Source organism: Tympanuchus pallidicinctus, unplaced genomic scaffold (genome assembly GCF_026119805.1).
Source record: "Tympanuchus pallidicinctus isolate F22 unplaced genomic scaffold, pur_lepc_1.0 scaffold1, whole genome shotgun sequence".
Classification (NCBI taxonomy): Eukaryota; Metazoa; Chordata; class Aves; order Galliformes; family Phasianidae; genus Tympanuchus; species Tympanuchus pallidicinctus.
The window spans coordinates 81,423,254-81,440,052 of record NW_026294618.1 but is presented as its reverse complement, the minus strand read 5'-3'; the positions used below and the strand labels follow the sequence as shown (position 1 = coordinate 81,440,052).

The following is a 16,799-nucleotide window of genomic DNA, read 5'->3' as shown; positions in this document are numbered from 1 at the left end:
TTTAATTGGTCAGATGCATGTCACTGCAATGTGTGTGTAGAAAAACACAAGGGAAAAAGATTTCTACTGCTCTATAAAGTGTTGTGTATGTGCTAAATGGGATGTGATATTCCTTAGCTACTAAAATGATGGCATTCAATATATGTTCAAACACAGTGGTGTGCCAGGACTGAGGGCCACTGGCTGTGCTCACTTAAGAGCAATTCTGCCTTGCTAGTAAGAAATTTCTTATGCATAAGACAAAAGTTTGCTTTATTCTCCACTCACCATTTTCATGGGTGTTGTACTCATGGGTAAGGATTGAAAATCAATTCTTCCTACCCGTTAGTATTAACCTGCTTCTTGGTCATCATGTTCTCACCAGTCTCATCTCTGCTTCCGTCCCAACTTTGGATTTCCTTTTGCAGGAGCTGCAGGTGGTTCAAAGGGGACCACAATAGAATGTAGTGGCCCCATGAAAATTCAGCAGTGTGGGAAATGGTGACAGTGATTTTCTGTTGGGCCCCCTGATTTCACTGCTGGACTGGTATCAGAATCTTAAGTTTAGCTCTTGAGACACCAGTGCCATCATACTGTGTATTAATGAAAGGAACACTGCTTACTTGTTTCCTCCATCTGACTGTCCTTTGTATTTGCCATCTCAGGACCGCTGCTGAATCTAGCAGCAGGATTTTTTCTGTTTCAGTGAATGCTGGATGCATGTTTCTGATACTGATCTAATGAGCACAGCACAGCACTCAATCAGTGCTTTGTTCCACGTGGCTTCCCAATGAGAAGGATAAACCCAAAGGGAAGGAAGCAGCAGCTTGTGCAAATGTCTGAAAGGCAGTTCAATCCATATTAACTAGCAATGACAAGTGTCACAAAATAAATAACTTAGGGTGCTATATATTATTTTTTCATTACCATTGGCAAAAGGGAACGTGCCTTCTTTTATAGAACATGCACATAGCTATGTGTGGAATCTCAGTGCTTTTCTTTTGTGCTTTGATCTGTGTCTTTATGGGTAGAAATCCTACAGGAGGGGTTGCTGGGGTTGTATCTCATACACAGGTAAACACCATTGCTTTTATGATCTATATGTGGTCTCATATAGCTTTTTCTCTAACGTGTACTTGCACTGCTTCTACTAATCCTGTCATCAAGACAATTAGTTTAATCTAGAACTGAACTAAGATTCCTCTCTCTAGGAGACTGGGTGCAAAGCAAAAATATCTTGGTATTCTAGAGGGGTCATGCTGCCATCCAGAGGGACCTCATCAGGATGAATATACAGGCTGACAGGAACCTCATGAAATTCAACAAAGGGAAATTCAAAGTTTTTCCCTTGAGGAGGAATCTACCCTGTGCACCAGTATGGGCTAGGGGTCGCCAGGCTGGAAAGTAATTTTGCAGGAAGAGATTTGAGGGCCACGGTGAACACTGGCTGACCATAAGCCAGCAGTGTGCCCTTGCCAAAAATAGGCTAATGGTATTCTGGACTGTGCTAGGGAGGGTATTGCCAGAAGGTCCAGGGAGGTGATCATTTCCCTCTGCTCGGCACCAGTGATACAATAGTTGGAGTGTTGGGTCCAGTCTCCTCAGGGCAAAAGGCAAATGGATACAGTGGAGTGAGTCCAGCAAAAGGCCTTGTCTAAGAGAGTGGAGCACCTGACAAATAAAGACAGGTTGAGAGAACTGGAACTGTTCAGTCTAGAGAACAGAAGGCTCAGGAATGATCTCATCAGTGTTTATAAATACCTGAAGGGAGGGTGAAAAAAAGAAAAGTCAGGCTCTTCTCCATGGTGTCCAGTGACAGGACAAGAGGCAGTAGGCACAAACTGAAACACGAGGCTCCATCTGAACATCAGGAAATGCTTCTTGCTGTGAGCAAGCACTGGCAGAGGTTGCCCAGAAAGTTTGAGTATCCATCCCTGAAGATATTTAAAAGCTATCTGCTTTTGTTACATGATCCTGGACAGTCTGCAGGAGATAACAGTGCCTGAGCAGTGAGTTTGGACCAAATGGCCACCAAAGGTTCCTTCCATCTCATCCATTCTCTGATTCTATGAACTGTAAGATTAGTTACATTTGTCATTATCTTTGTTTTCTCAAAACCTTTCCCCACCCACCCCAGTGCCTCCTGTTAGAAATCTTAAAGACTGAAACTTGCTAGGAGATTGTGAGATGCAAACAACAGATGGTTCAGTGAACTTCCAGCCTCCTTCCCCCCCACCCAGAGCAAAGGAAGATGTTCTCACCGCAGCCAGTGGTACAGCACAACAGGTAGAACTATCTGTTGACACTGTGAACTAATCACTGAAGAAAAGATTTCCTTCCAGAAAAGCACAATACAATTTGCAAAGCTCAGAGCCAAGTGACTGTGGGTATGCTTGGAGATTTATGTGCTTTTAAATGCAGCAGCTTTTCCATTCTTTCATCATTTTTTTTTGTAATATAAATCACTCTTACGCAGGCACGACTGACAGTAAATGTGTATTGTTCTCATCCATTTTAGCCAACACCAGAAGTCTGTTCCAAAATACACTAAATCACTTCTTATTTGATGGAAACAACAAGTAACTGCCATGAATTTAGGAAGAGTAACCCATGTCCAAGAGAGAAAGGGAATGGGAGAAAACCAGATGCCTCTCCTTTGGCTTAGGCATGACACTGGAAGCCTTGCTCTACCACAGAAAGCCTCTTCTGGGAATGTTAGGAGTACAATCTTGCTCAGTTTGGATTCCCCTCAAAAATCACTGTAGATATTTAGGAGCATCAGATTAATCATCAGTAGAACTCAGGCATGTGTATGCTTAACATATTTTAATATAGGATTGAACTAAGATATGAACATTTGGAAAACAGACTCTTTGGGCCTGAGTTTCCCATCTGTAATGGGTGACAGCGCTATCTTGACTCATAGGGATGAGCACCTTAGAAAATATTGTGCTAAAGGAGTCCACATAAATTAATAGGAAGACTTCCTTTGAAGACATTGTGTGGCAGCATCAGGGATAGGCATAAATGATTAAGACACAGCATTACATAACCATAACACTTGAATTAAGTAAGGCATCTGGGGATGGAGATTGTGTCTTTTTTATGTGTGGTGTGCCCTACATGATTTGGGATTGCTTCTCAGTATTGGCCACCAGGCATTGGTGTAATTAATAAATGCACCATAATTTAAAAGATGAATAAATCTGCAAGTGTTCTGTAGAACTTCCTAGGTTGTAGTGAGCCTGCCGGCTGTGTTTTGAATTAAAGCACTGATGTAGCCACTTTAAAATGTGTATCTGAATTGTGACAGCTGTTAGATTTATAAGAGATTTAGGTTGGTTCTACTTTGTGCTATTTCATACTAAGAGTAATAAAAACATCTGCGCAAATTAAGAATTACTGTAGCACTACATGCTTTCTAGCTTATAAATTCACCACTGGAAAAAAAAACAAAAACAAATTTTATATATTTCTGAAAGCTTACTTTTTCCATATATATTTTATGTAGCAGGCAATTTAAGCAGTAAAATATGAGTAAACATCTCTGCAGCTCCAGTCTATTTAAACAATGGTTCCATGGGTTTGATTATTTAAACAATATAATATTGATTTACATTTACACAGTGCCTTTCACTGCAGGTGCTTTATAGACTAAGTGAACAGAGATCACTCCACTAACCACTGCTATCATGTCACCTCTCTGTTAAATATTAGCTGCAGTTTGGCAGTCAGGTGATAGTGCAACTGCATTTTATGAGCAAATAATAACTTTAGTGTTTGCACTTATGAATACTCTTACCTAGGGTAGGAAGAAACTAACTGAATTCAAATTTCCCACAGCTTAGTATAAATAATATATACATATTATATACATAAATATACATATACGTTCTTCTATTCCATTGTGTTTACTCAGAGGGCAGGGATGGTGCTGGCACAAGCTGCCCAGAGAGTCTGTGGGTATCCCATTCCTGGAGGTGTCAAGGCCAGGCTGGATGTAGCCCTGGGCAGCCTGAGCTGGTGGGGGGCAGCCCTGCCCACAGTAGGAGATTGGAAATGGGTGGGCTTTGAGGCCCCCTCCAACCTAAACTGTTCTGTGATTTTATGACTCTGAGACATGCTTAATGGCTAAGGTGCTGCAAACTTCATAAATATCTCAGGTGTGTAAGGGAGTTATGTCCAACAGTACTACATGGAACACCACACCGCATCAGAGGATGTTCCACTGTTTAACTGCTGACAGTGAAAGCCTGCTGTGAGGAGGCCTATCAGCTAATGTCTGAAAAAAGAGGAAGTCCTGTTGCTTAGTTAGGGCAAACCTCAACAGCCTGATACTGTCGTTAAGCATGATTACATTATTTTTGCTCTGACAAAAGTTGAAAATACATAATTCTGGCAATTTTAGAGAAGACAGAGATTTAATTTCTTCTGAAAGTCCTGATTGTCTACCTTTACTCATGATTTGGACAGTGGGTTCATAAAGATGAAGGCATATAAATGACTTTCACTCTTTACCCTCCTTTTCTGTTGCATCCCTGTCTCAAACCTGGCTAGGCATTGAACTGTCTTTCCAAGTTCGGAGATGATAAAAAGCCAACTCCTCAGCCTCAACATGTGAGCTGAGCTATTCCAGTAGCACTGTATCCAGGATACAAGCCTTTATTTGGTCAAAGTATTTATATATTTAAACACCGAATAATAAAACAACTGTTGATATAGAGGACATCACATGAAGATATTAATCATCATGTATTAATCATTTGCATTTGACAGGCTGAGATAGCAACTATATAAAAATAAAAAAGTGAAGTCACAGTTCCAAAGGGAAGAAATCCCTCTAAGCAGAGCAAGAGAAAGTCTGACATGGTTGCTTCAAGTGCTTCAGGTCCTTTGAGAGTGGTTTGCTGCAGCAGTGTGCATTGACTTCTAGAGGGTCTGCAGCATGTACAGACTTCCTGAGTGGCTTCAAACATAAAGGAGAAGCTGTTTCACAGATGCATGTGTTCTGGCACTGTGCAGTTTTGTTGACTTCTACTGAAAAAATTCTATCTAGTTCTTTAATATCTTTTTTCTTGCTGGGTGAAATACAGTGACAGAGCTTTTTCTTTCTTTCTTTTATTCTCTCTTTGTTTTATTTTGTTTTATTTTGTAATTCTTTCCCTTGAAATATAAAATGCCTTTGAGGAACAGCAAATAAAATGCAGTGAAAATGGCAGAAATTACATTTATTACCAGATTATAAAGTGGGAAATAAAAATATAAAATAAGAAATAAATATTAGTAGGATGCAAGTACAAAATATAAAATTAAACAAAAATTAAATGAAAATAGATGTACATCTTAAAATTGTCCCTGAAGTTGTCCTAGATTATTGCGGTGAACTGTCATCCATCTGATACTCATACAGCAACTAATAAAAAAAAACACTGGCCAGAAGCAATCCACTTCATCTTGAACAGAAGCTGACCATGCAAATACTACCTAGGCCAATATTTTGCTTGATAAATGACACATGAAGTCAAAATACTGAGTAGTCATTATCCTCGAGGGACATAAGTCCTTTTGTGTGTGCATGAGGAGTATATGAGGGCATGTGAAGAAGGAGTTTGTGACTCTAGACCACAGGGACTGGTGGGACAGCACCTTTCACTAATTTCAAAGTATTCCCATTTCCTTTGAAGCTTAACAAGTCATATAACATTTAGTGAGGTATATGGGTAGTTTGTATTTTATATGTCTGGCCCTGAGCTCTGCATCGGGAGTTGAATACAAAGGCAAAGAGTCCAGTTCTCACCTCAGCCCCGTGGTGCTGCTGGGAAGTATCCCTGCTGCAGCCAGGACTGTTGCACAGGGTGAGAGTGAATTCAGAACCCATTTTCAGCATGAGGCAGCAGTACTCTTGTTTTATCTCTGCTGCTAATTATTTATTAGAGCTCATCAGAGGCTTAGCATTTTTTCTTGAGGGGAATTCACAATGAGCTAGTGCTTGCCCATAACATCTGCCACATCCCCTCTCTTAGCTGCTCTGAACCCAAATGCCAGGAGCTGTCCCCACCCATCACTGTAATAGTGAGCTACACATTTGATGCCAAAATGAACCATAGAAAAAAAAAATTATTAAGATTCAGGTGAGTCAACATTTTGATGTCTAAATGAAAAGTTTTAATGTATTCAAATTCATACCATTCGTGAATATTAACAAGCCAGAACACAGCTGCACAGTTACCACTATTTTTGCTATTTTAAATCTGGGACAGGTTAGATGTAGATACAGATAGATGTAGAAAGAAAGAGGTTAAATATCTTGCTCAAGGTGATTCAGTAAGGTAGTGGAATAAACATGCCTCCGGAAACACAGCTGGGAGCAGTCCTGATTTAGCTTTCAGTGCATTCTCATAAAATCCTTCCTTGCATTTCAAATATGATAATTTCTCCTCCTCATGTCACGATTTGGGAAAATACAGCAATCTTAATGTTGTTAATGTAGCTAAATGTGTGTTATAAAACCGTTTGACTTGGGAAAGACATCTTCAGTAGCACCGATCTTAGATCAGAGCTCTAACAGTACAGCATGTACCTATACAACAGAGGACTGTCCCCTACTTAAAGGAACAGTGCAAATAACAAGGCTGTATTTTCTCCACAGTTTGTATAAATAATGCACATTTAAGCATGCAGGCTGCCCCACTTGGTGTCTAACTTCTACAGGTGGTGTCTGCAGCAGATTCACAGTGCTCCTGTCTTTCCACTGCTTCACTGACTACCAGGTGGTGCACCACTCTGATTCCTCATCTTGCTGACATCTGAGTCCTTTCAGGAGATGTTAAAAAACTATCAGTGATCTCAGAGTGTGACCACTACAGCTCTCCACTGAGGCCATCAGAAGGCTTTTTACCCATTTATAAGCAGTCTTTGATTTAGATTTTGATACTGGAGGTATTTGGAGAGGTTACTTTCTTCTGCAGCCAGTTCCTAACATTCCTGGTCTTCCAGTCCTGAGCAGTTGAGGCCAGTATTGTTTTGGGTTTCACACAATACCTTGTGTATAGAATTTTATGTAGGACTTCTTTGAAATTCATGAGACAGATGTAGAGTTAACCAGGATTCATGAGGATAGCACAGGTATCTCCCTTATTCTTCTCATGTTCTGATGTGAAAACAGGACCTAAAAACAAGAAAAGATTCAGTGAAAACAGTGGAGTCTGATTACAGCATGGGGCTCCCAGCCCACAAAAGGATAATGAAAATGAAATTCTGAGAGGGTTTGGACTGTAGAGCCATTCTGTAAAAAGGAAAAATGTTGCAATATCAGAAAACTCAGGAAAGAGTGAAAACAAATAGGATAAGCGGTGTTTCATTGTCATTGTGACAAGGAGAAAGTTGCCCAGATGTCACTTTTATGTCCTTTAATCATATTCAGAAATACTTTTTTCTAAGAATATGAAGCCTTTAGAAGAATGCAGTGTGATTGCACAACTTGCCCTGCCATCCCATTCTCATAAGTGCATCCTGAGAGGAAGACTGACCCCCCAGGACAGTCTTACAAAAAAGGAATTCAGCTTTACAAATTTTGTTTCTGGCAAGTCTGTCTTTGAAAAGGATAAAAATAGGACCAGCACCTTGTTATTTGCTTTGTCTTCCCATCATTAACTGATAGAAAATGCCACTTCCAGTAAGGATCAGTTTTGCTTTGAAGAAAGGAACACAGTGAACAAATGAACAGGTTTCATGAAAAGTGAAGGTGGAAGAAAACATTTTGGGTAGACCCAGGATTCATCACATAAATCAAAACACTAAATAGTAACTGACAGCCAGCACGCAAACTGCCCTTTAGCCAAGGGGGGTAGTAAGGCTTTCTTGGGTGTCATGACCCATAATTAATTACAGGATTGCGTCAAGACCAGATGCTTATGGCAATAGATATCCTAAATAAGAGACATGCCTTTCCTTAGTGAGCTTGTAGCTGGCAAAAGAGAGAGGATTCCTCAGCCCATGTCAGATATCTTCAGAGTATATACATGTAAAATATTGTGCGTAGAGTAGCCCAACCTTATTTCACTGCCATATCTACTCAGCTACCTAATTCTTTGTTCTGAATTTCCTGTTATATCTTCTCTCTCTCATACCAGGCTTTCAGCTTGTGTGCCAAGGTTGTTTCAGAAAGAGTATATCTTTTTGTATGAAGATTGCACTGGTTAACTTACGATAGCAATGATTCATTCTCACTTCCATAGAGAAATTACTTCAGATTCATCTTTTGAAAAGCCTAGAACTCAAAAAGATATGGCACTGGAAAAATAAAAGAAATTAGGAATGCACTAGATCGAATAAGCTATATAGTAACACTTCATTACCTTTAGTTCGTATGATTATAGCTATTTTTGGATTTACCTCTAGTAGGAAAATGCACTCCAGGTGAGGAAAAATCACTCCAGTCACGCAGTACAAAGTGATTTGATGTTTGTTTCTAATTTAAATAAGTTCTAAGGCTTAAATTGGGATGGTGGTGGTGAGCAACCTTTGTGCTCTGGTCAGGAAAGGGTGAAAGAGGAGGATTTCAGAAAGCTGAGGATTGTAAGACTTGAGGCAGAAAGCAGGTTCATATTCCATGTAATGTTTTGAGTATGGTACTTGTAGATATTAATGAAGGCTTGTGCTACAAGGAAATCGTTTATTCCTTTTTGTTCTTAAAAGCACACAGCAAAAAGGTAGCTCAAATTTCTGGTGGTGAAGAAAGAAAATGTGAGGTAATGGATGTCTTTGAAAAAGTGATATGGGCTATTTCACTGTCATATTACCCTTTTCCCCTAGTCATGTCTTGTTTCAAAGTCTGATAAGAGGGCAGTGCAGGCATCAACCCTGTAATCTATAATGATCTGTAACAGTGCCAAACACAACGGTACTCCAGTCCTGTCTGAGGGTAACAGGCTGCTGCAGCAATCTAAAGGAACCTTCAAACTATCATGCGAGGAGATTCTTTCTATATTTAAAATGAAATGTTCTGATTTTTGTAGTCAGAGACGAAGTCCAGAGAGCAGGCTGATCTGCCATATTGTCACAGCCCTGCTGTTGTCCCAGAGCTACAGTATGATTATGCTAGATCCCAGAGTATTTGTCAATACCACAAAGTGACACTGCCTAGAAAAGAAGTCGGCATTTGCTTTAGTTTTTGGCAGATCTTGTTGCAGAACAGAAGCAAGATAAGTTCTGTGCCAGAACAACGAAGTGGACTATGTGAGTGCTGGGCAAGAAGGAAAGAAGTATACCTAGCCTTGTGCCTTTGATAGGAAAATTCTTACCCACTGCTTTGCTTTGGGTAGGCTGGAAATTCCCTGTATGGTGAGGCTGTGTTGTAACCTCCCTCTGCTCAGCTGCTCTTAGTTTACAGATCAGTTTATTTGCAGAGATGAACAGTTTGAGTCAGCCAGCAGTAGGTGTTAACTTGTGCTGAATCCACCCACCTGCCCTCTCTCTCTTACTCTTCCTATCATTTTGAATTTGCCCAGGTTTAAATTTTGTAATATATTTACTATGTCATAGTTTAGTTCATGTTGACAAGAAAGTAAATAGATGAGCTGTTTATTCAGTGACAAATTTTTTTTTTTCTTTTCTTTTTTTTAACTCTTTATTTGTTTATTTAATTGGCTTGGGTGATGGAATTGGTTCACATGCAGACATACCCAACCATGCTCTAAATTTTTCTGAGTAGGGATTGCACAGGCAGTAGCTGTCCAATAGACATATGGATAGCTGACAGCATCAAGGCACCCCACCAGCAGCTCTGTCGTCTGGCAGATTGCCTCAGAGAGATGGGTTTGATGATTCAGTCCTTCTGCCGGTGCTGGGAGGGTGGGGATGTCTGCGTCTCTTCTCCAGAAGGCTGCTGCAGAATGAGAAGGATGCCTGGCAGCAATGGTTGTGCTCTGAGCCTCCCAGCATACTGTACTGAAAACAAGGTTGGGGCCGCAGCATCCAAGAGAGTTTGAGTCCTGCCAACTTATATGGAGAAAGAATTTCAGCTTAGTTACTCCAGGGGAAGGACATATCATTACCTTCTGCCCACCCTTGTTGCTTCTGTGGGATGAAGACTGCTGTGGGGAGGAATTTGCCGCTTCTGCCAAAGTTTGGCTATAGCAGTGGGGAGGAGGAGTGAAATGGGCTCACCTCTCTGTGCCTCCTCTTTTGCATGCTCTCTTGCAGCACTGTGGCATCCTCAGTGGCCCTAGGAAAGCTGCAATCTCCTTGCTAGAACAAAACAGTGCAGAAGCACCTCACATGCATGCTTGGCACTTGTGATTTGCTTAGGGGGACAAAGCATGCTAAGGACACAAGACTAAATGTCTATCTAGTTGTTTACATTCTTTCCCTTTCAATACTAAGACCTTTTGAGGTGAAGGACAGCTTGCAAGGGAGGGGATGGAATAAACTCTATGAGCAGGATTTGTGCCTGGGAAAAAGCAACAATAGAGATAATAAGTCCCATTTCAGGGTGAACAGCACCAGTCTGGAGTGGGGTGAAGAGAAAGCTAGAAATTGTGCTATACAAATTCTGTCTAATGGAAGCATCTAAGGTTACAGTAATGGTTTTGTTTTGCTTTGTTTTATTGTGGTTTGGCTTGGTTTGTTGTTTTTTTTTTTTACACTAAAATGCAATATTGTTTGTTTCACCTTTATGTTTTGCTTTTCTCATACACTCTCTCTAAAAGTAGATAATTATACTGGCTATGGCTTAATTAGCTAATTATGCCAAAGCTGGAGTATTTTTCAGAGTAAATATATTTATTTGGTCATTCTTAAGCAGCTTCATTTCAGGTTTTCTCTCAGATTTTTCTTCATATTTCGTTGTGTGGCAACGCAAGTGTTGATAACAGTCAACCATTAGGTTTTATGATTATGCTGGCAATTCATGTGGAAAAAGAGGAATAGCACACTGGAAGGCAGAGGTGCCATGCTGCTGCGAGTATCAGAGAGGCAGACAAATTCCTGCAAAAGTTGATATTTTGGCTTTAGTGTAGAAAATAACTGTGATACAGCTTTCCTCCTTCCCCAAAAAATGATTTTAATCTTTATATTAACATCTTTAAAGGATACATATCTAGCAAGTATCAAGCTTATTGAATTTGGCCTTCAAATCTCAAAACTAAAAAAATATTTCACTTTTCCCTAGTAGGGTTAGTTCATCAGTAATGTTCATCAGTAAAGCATCCTGGTTCTGTTGCTAGCTGTGTTTAGACCCTTACTTAGATGCAGGGCTGGCGGTGAATGGAATCAAATCTGTATTTGTATACCCTATGAAGAACACAACAAATAGCACGTTGAAATTGGTAAAAAGAGCTGCTCCTTAGCCTGATTAGCATGTAGCATGCTTATTTGTGTTACTGCAACATATGTAATTGTTATACATGTGGGGTTTGTTTTGTTTTTGTTTGTTTGTTCTCTAATGGTGCCTACCACCAGCAAATTCCTCCAGCTTCCTCTTAAAAAAACCTCATAACTCTGCAGTGATGATGGCTGATCATACATACCTATTTCAAATTATTCTATACCTGTCCATTTAGAGAACCTAAAAATGTTATTGTGCAAAGTCTTAGTAAGCTTTTCACTGTGCATATTTGGGATTGTGTTACAATGTTCCTCTTTCCTCCTTCTTGGCAGCACCTGGATGCGACTAGTCACAGTAACAGGGGCAGAGTTGTAGTAAAACTTCAGAAAATTGCATTTGCCATGGACCTAGTCAAGCTGTCAGCTGTGCCCTTATGGCTGCATGATGCTGAGGAGCTTTGATAATCATCACGGGGCCCAACCTCCTGACAGATTCCCAGCACTCAGACTCCGCTAGCTAGGATTGGATTAAGGTGTTTGCCAAGCTTTGTGTCCATCAGTGAAACTGTATATGCCTGAGCTAGGTTACAATCTGTTTCCTACCCCTCTTTACAAGATTTCAGTTTTAAAGCTGTTTCCTCAGTTTACACAAAGCAAACTTTCACTGCCTGTATGAATCACAATGTGGTAGATTTTTTCCTTGTGTTGGACAAGAAGCAAATTTAAAAACTAATTTAGGAAAAAAAAAAAAAAAAAAAAAAAAAAGATCCACACTAGTTAGTCTCACAGTTACTGCAGCAGTGTGCAACATCTGTCCGACACATCTTCTAACCACCTGCCTCTGCAACGGCTATGAAGAAGTAAACCATATATCAACTCAGTTTTATTTTCTAGTCATGTTTAAAATTGAACAAGCCCTGGAATATCTGTCCCAAGGGAAATTCCAATATTGCAACATCTGTTTCTGTCAAGAAGCAAGGTGAAAATTCTCCATAACAGTTTTTTTCCTTGCTTATGGGAGGAAAAAAAAAAAAATTCTTTTAAAAATGTTTCATTCAGAAATCTGGAAATGTTGCTATCAATCTCTTTGCAGCTTTGGGATTGATATCCTCACCCCAAATGTACATTATGTCAAGGGGGTTGTTGTTTTCTAAAATGTTTCTAAAATGCTCACTCGCCCCTGACCACAGAGCAAAGTGAATATGATCCATTTTCTTCTCCCTCCCTGCGTGTTCTCCCTCCTTTCAGCCCTTGCAGCGGTGAAGGGATGGCCAGGGTGTAGGAGGGGGAAGGACAGGTTTTTGTTGGGGACTGTGAAAGGAGGGGAAGATGCTGTGAAGGAGCAGAGCAAGGACTGGAAGCAGAGCACCCCTCACAGATGCCAGGGGAAGAAGAGTACTGGGGCTCACCACAGCTATAGCTTTCATTTTAGTCTTCCCAACAGGAGACAATAAAAACCTGTATCTAGCAGAAACTTCTATTTTAATGCTAAAAATATGTTTCAATCGAGGTATTTGAGCAGCTCTGCCCTCAGGATACCAAGGTTTCATGAGATGCTTCTAATGTTAGTGTGTGTAGGAGTTTTGAGCACACAGTCCAAGAGACATCAAACTTGTGTAAGATAGTTGTGCAGTTTTCACAAGCTCCCTGAGCGACAAGATGATTTGGTGTGAGTAATGAATCCCTCTACTGGGCAAAACCTGAACGGCTCTGCCTTAAACAACTACAGGAGCCTATTTCCTGCTGCTATTCATGGCTGGGGAGCCTTCACATTTTCCAGCTGTTCTCCTACCAGCAGCAGATTCCTACCGCACTGCCACCACTCTCACTAAGGTTGGCCCCTCACTTTTTCATGTTTGGCTTAATTCTGAACACACATTTTGTCTTTTTCATTTGCAAACCCAGCATAACTTAACCAGGTGACATTCGTTGCCATTTACCAGCAGTGCTGTCTCATATGTGATGTTTTAGTGAAAGTTCAAAAACGTGGAGAGCTGCAGAACATTTACCTAAAGGCAGAGAATTTAAGATGGAAAACACAATACCAAAATGGGGCATATATGTGAGCACATGAATGGTATATGAAGGCAGAGAGACATATTGTGGGAAACAAATCTTTATTTTTCCTCCTCTTCCCCTTCCCAGATATGAACTAAATGTAACTTTGATTAAAGCAAGGCCTGCATCTTTTCATATTGCTCTCCTATGAACTTTGGCTACAAATCAAGAGCTGAGTAGAGCTAAGCTAATAAGTCACAACAGGCCATATGTCAGGACTGGATCATCTTTTCCAACTTGTGATTTAAACCGGGATCAGACAGATTTCTTCAGCTTTGTTTTCTGTTCAGAATTATCAATATGATTTTGTGAGACTTCTTGCTAATTAGTGTAATTATGTCAGCTATGACTTGACATTTCTGTGCAGTTTGTTGTTGTTGTTGTTTTTTAAAGTCTCTATTAGATAAATCACACAGAATCACACAGAATTGTAGGGGTTGGAAGGGACCTCCAGAGATCATCGAGTCCAAACCCCCTGCCAAAGCAGGTTCCCTACAGTAGGTCGCACTGGTAGGCATCCAGGCAGGTCTTGAACATCTCCAGAGAAGGAGACTCCACCACCTCCCTGGGCAGCCTGTTCCAGTGCTCCGTCACCTCACTGTAAGGAAGTTCTTGCGCATGTTTATCATTTATGTTTATCATTTATGACTGTGTTTTATGACAGGCTGTTTTGTTTATTCTTCTCTATCTCACCCCATTATTTTGAGATTCACTTTATACTAATCATTATTTTACTGAGAATAGGTAGATTAGTGTATACTTAGGACATAGTTTTGTCAGCCAACATGGGACTGTCCTATGTATCTGTGATCATCTACATAAGAGTAACTACCATGAGATTATTAAGAAGTAAAGGCAGCTTGCCATTAGGACTCAGATATAAGAAATGCAATATTGCTTCTCAGGGTGGTATAACACACAGTTCTCTAAGAATTCATTATTTTCTCTACTTCAGCAAGGGAATAATATGAGGTGCTTTCATTTGCTGTAGAACAGGCCAGGAATGGAAGCAGAAGAACAACTTTTTTGGTGGGTTCCATTCCTATTTTGTATCCGCAGAAGCTATGGAAATTTCCCTGTTGTTCAGTCAAATTTGGATAAGCACCAAACCTTTGCAGAGTCTGACTGTTCAAAGCAATATTCAAGCTTTTCTTCATTAAGCTGTTGCTAATCCTAAGTACCTATAGGAAGAGCAACTCAAAAAATTGTAAATCTTTTTTCGACCAAATCTGAAGTAAGATTATACAACATGCAGGAAAAAATATGTAGGAAATAGTATCATATTCTCTGAAAAATTTAAAGGTTTTCACTGCAAAACGAGTAGTTATAAAAATCTTCTTAAATTCTGCTTTTGAAAATGGAGAATTGAAAAGGCTAGTGCTCACATAAAAAATAAAAGATGTAAATAAAACTATTTAACTTTAATTACCTTCTTTTATTTTCTTTTCTGGAAATAAATCACAGCTTCTCAGAACTACAGGAGACTTTTCTGTTACGAGTTTGGAAAAGCTCCACGTTAATCTTTGAAGCAGAACTCTGTAGTGTGCAACTCATTGTTTCCACATTTAGCATTCTGGCAATTTCACACACTTTGTGTTTTGTTTATAAAGAAGTTGAGTGCTGCTGACCACCATGCAGACACACCGTTTGGCTCCCCAGGAGAGGTTTCTATATTACCTAGCTTCAGCATCCAGTTTAGGTGGTGATTAGAAGGGCTGTCCTCAGTTTCCATCATCAGATACAGCTGCCTGAGTGGAGTGACAGCTGTTCTGCCTTTCCTATGACTTGTGTCTCAGCAAGACACATTGGCTGGACTTACTATAGCCCAGGGATAGCAGGGCTGGCACCTGGTGTAGCCAGGAGGGGAGCAAGACTTCTCTTAGATAAGGTATATTTTGGTGGCTAAAGTCAACTGTGAATGATATGGCTGGTATACCACTTCCATGGCAGTCCTTTTGAAAGCTATTTTGTGATATTATTATACAGATGCTTCTGGGATAAGTTCCGTGCTTCAGAATGTGCTTCCTAGCACAACAGCAAATGAAGAGACTGCAGGAGATTGATATTGACAGACTGTGGACACTAAGTGATGTCCACCTGCCTCACGTTTTCTTCCTGCAAAGTGAACAACAATGAATGGAGTATAGAAAGTGACAATTACTAAGCCTTAAATTACTTATTTTTTTCCTACTGGTGATCTGTTTTTCCCCCTCTTGTGTTACATGCACATATTAATCTGAAAACTGCAGCCTAACTTGTGAACAAACTTCTAGAGAGTTGACATTTTTTTGTTGGATTGGAGGGATTTATGGATTTATCTGTTCCAGAGATGTTCCATCATTCTCAAATGCTGAAGCTTTGAGTGAGTTATGGCCCTGAGGAGAGTGAAATGCAACTATTAATCACTGACAGCAGTGGGATATCCCTTCCTCCATTGGCAGCTTATGCCACTGTCAGTAGATCACAGAGCTGCTGTTGACTGTGAACAGAGAAAAGTAAAATATAAAGGTCATTTTTATTTCATCTACATGAAAAAGTTTTGAAAATAGTTTATCATGAAAATATTGAAAACATACTGCATAAAACCCTTGGGGTGAATGATAATGGCATCTTCTACAGGCTATGAAAAACAAAGTGATAGAAGCGCATCAGCATTGAGTGATACTGTAGAAACTGGAATGAACACGTTGAGCTGCAAAGACACTGGCTTTATGCTGTTCTTCAGCTAAAGCTTCTAAATATTTTATTCTTTGTCACTTTTAACAGTGATGGTAACATACAGAAGTACTTCACAAACACAGGGACGTTTCAAGAGTTTGGGTACAAAACAAATGACCTGTCTCTTGACAGTCCAGACTAGTTGCAAATACCTGGGACCACTTTCTCTTTCTTCTTATACATGGAATGTTTTAGTCTTCCTTTTACCATGGTCTCTGCATTCTCTTCAGTATCAACCGATCATCCTAGCTATTTTTCCATAGACAAGTTCTGCATGCTCATCTTCATATTTATAACAGCATTGGGCAGGTTGCTTATTTCTAATTGGGCTTTTGCAAGCCCAATTAAATCAGTTTATGAGGAAACACTGACTATTTAGGAGTCATCTTGGCCATTAGCAGACCATCCAATACCCATGGCATTATTCTTTCTATTCCAAATCTCAGTTAGCCCTCCCTTCTCTCCCAGGTACAGAAACCCATGCCGTCCTATCAATCTTTTAAAAGAAAAAATCAAAAAAATTGGCTTTAAATAGGCTGACTTTGTCCCCTTCTCACTACAAAGTATACATACAAAGTATAGCTATTGGTTTGGCTCTTATGCATATGAGTAAACTGCTCTTTACATTTCTTGGAAGCTAAGACCTATACATACAAACTGGAAAAGACTTCTGGCATTTTAACTTATGGTGTGAATGGAGGTGGGGTTGTCAGCTACTC

At 40.0% G+C, this 16,799-nt stretch overlaps 1 protein-coding gene and 1 long non-coding RNA gene across 6 annotated transcripts in view; one reads left to right on the top strand and one right to left on the bottom strand.

Moving 5' to 3' along the window:
• Positions 1-16,799, top strand: part of LRFN2 (leucine rich repeat and fibronectin type III domain containing 2) — a 202,782-nt gene that overhangs the window by 167,441 nt on the left and 18,542 nt on the right. The gene's annotated exons all lie outside the window — the stretch shown is intronic.
• LOC128080789 (uncharacterized) overlaps positions 6,261-16,799 on the bottom strand; it is a 335,835-nt gene continuing 325,296 nt past the window's right edge. For both annotated transcript variants that reach the window (XR_008206887.1, XR_008206889.1), the window contains one exon: positions 6,261-7,147. This is a non-coding gene — a long non-coding RNA (uncharacterized LOC128080789). The remainder of the gene's footprint in view (positions 7,148-16,799) is intronic.